General features: G+C 36.5%; 1 long non-coding RNA gene across 1 annotated transcript; it reads right to left on the bottom strand.

Annotated features, from left to right (window-relative positions):
* Positions 1-625: 625 nt before the first annotated feature.
* On the bottom strand, positions 626-2,381 carry LOC109828662. The gene is made up of 2 exons (XR_002243786.1): positions 1,949-2,381; positions 626-1,045 (listed from the first exon to the last, which is right to left on the bottom strand). It is a non-coding gene; the product is annotated as an uncharacterized LOC109828662 (long non-coding RNA).
* Positions 2,382-2,393: the final 12 nt, after the last annotated feature.

Raw genomic sequence — 2,393 nt, 5'->3', positions numbered from 1 at the left:
TAGCCCAAGCTTGCCCCATAAAAGATATTCTTCACGATTTCTGAAATGAGAACCTCACTAATGAAAAAAAGTTGTTCTTCACCATCTAACAGATTAGAAGTATTGAGGTAAAGAGAAACAAACTTGCGATGTAAACGCGTAAAGCATAGACAAACAAAAAAACATGCAGTGTCAGTCAACTAATGCCCCAAACTTTCTATCATTTAACTTGCGATGTGAAAGCGTAAAGCATATGGAAACAAAAAGCTAGCAGTGCCACTTAACATCCGAACTTCCTATTATTGAAAACAGAAGTCCAAAATGATGATAAAGATATTCTTCTTCGTCCGGCTGATCAAAACCAGAACTTACACTGCCTAAGCCAAGGTTGCTCTCTAAAAAAATATCAAGTCCTCAAGACATAAACTAATCTTCTGAGAATAAGGAAGAAGAAAATTGAAACGACTCTGTACATAAACTTGTGCATTGCTTCAGGCAGACTAATCAAAGGACTAGAGAATTAGCTTAAAATACCGTTATCAATCACAGAACTGAACTGAACTGAACTGACCAACTTACAGTTAAGCTAACCAAAGGTATGTACCAGATACTGTCCACGGCCACTCTTCGAACCGAAGCTTCCAAATTGAAAAGAAACCTATTCCTTGCCATCTACCAGATCAAAATTCATAAAAGAAGAATTGGACAGAAAAAATCATACAGTGCCTAAGTTGGACACCAAAAATCTTACAGTACATATCTCAAGACTGCTCAGGAAATGATCTTCAATCTGGTATATCAAAACCATAGAACACCTATCAGAATCAACGGCAGCACTACTACCAGGACTAATCCCATTAACCATCTGAAAATATCAACAGCGAGCAATGCCCTAAGCATGTCCAAGAATGACCAAATCACATAAGGTCAGCGTTAACATACCAGATACCCCAAGAATTGTGTGTTTGGGATCCAATTAAGGTACAACCAAAAGAAGTCAGATCAGCAGAGCACAGAATGATAAAACTGATCTAAAGACAGATCTAACTCCAGCACAGTCAGAACCCTATAGTACAATCAAAACAATTAGACGGTTATTAGTTCAACGATAGCATACCAAATAATTATAACAGTTATGAATTAGGGCCACGACAAATAGAATGGTTATAAGAATGTTAGCAGATTTATATTTAACACGCCAGGCACCCCCAAAAAAAAGAAAAAAAAAGAAAAAAAAGAAAAATAGATGAAATTGATCTAAAATAGAGATCCAAATTGCACAAGAACAAACAAAATAAGTAGAAAGATTGTGAAGTTAGCATTAGAACACATGTTTATCCAATAATCAACGATCAAGTTAACCAATTTATGGTAAAATACTAAGCCAATTTATGGTAAAATATTAACGAAAAGGACTGGTTAATTCGATGAACAACAATCCAACATAGATATCCTACATACATTCGGCATCCAGATCCAAACTGCACAAGACAAATCAAAATAAGTAAAAAGAATATAAGGTCAGCGTAAGCAAAACTAGAGTCCTAACTCCATAATAATCAGTACCTTACATATATTAAAGATCCAAATAACACGAGATGAATCAAAACAAGAAGAAGATAAGGTCAGCGCTGGCAAATCATAGGCAAAACCTGATAGGCCAGAGACATAGACAACGGTAAAATCAATATAAAAGAGAATAATCATGATCGAGATCTAAATCGGACATCATAAAACAAAATAAGGAGATCGATAAAAATTAAAGAGCCAATAACCCGTCAGAGGTTAGAATCAACCCAAAAAAACCTAATAAATCGTTTGATCTAAGATCAACAGAAGATTCAGTGATCAGAAGTTACCAGAAAACTAAAGATCCAAATCTAATCTTTAAAATATCAACCAAAAAACCAATAAAGGTCAGATTAATAGAATAGAAAACGATAAAATCGATCCAAAATTGAGATCCTACCTCAATAACGATCAGTGCCCTAAAATTATTCAAGATCGAGATCCAAATCGCCCTAACGTATCATCCAAATCGCCCTAACATATCATGGATCAATAATTCCAGAATAATTAGTGGATACATGATCGAGATCGAAATCGCACGACGAAACGAAAAAAAGAACACAGAGCTGGCCTCAAATCGAAAGCTACCAGAGAACGACCGAAAAAAAAAAAGGAAAGGACGAGAAACAATGTGGAGATGTTCTGTACATTAAATAGAAGATTTAAGTCGGTTGAGGGGATGGTCGGTTTGTGGTCGGCGAGGTAAGTGGAACGCGGTTTCTATAAAACACACGAGTTTCCAGCGGCCCGGGTAGCATGAGGAGGTCAAAGTTGAGAAGTTTCCAGTAATTATTCTGTTGGGATTCCTTGTGCGCTGCCGAGGCCCGAGTAGGATAAGGTCAAAG

This window comes from Asparagus officinalis, unplaced genomic scaffold (assembly GCF_001876935.1).
Source record: "Asparagus officinalis unplaced genomic scaffold, Aspof.V1 AsparagusV1_Un3299, whole genome shotgun sequence".
Classification (NCBI taxonomy): domain Eukaryota; kingdom Viridiplantae; phylum Streptophyta; class Magnoliopsida; order Asparagales; family Asparagaceae; genus Asparagus; species Asparagus officinalis.
Note: the sequence above shows the minus strand (reverse complement) of the source record. Positions and strands in the feature narration are given on the sequence as shown.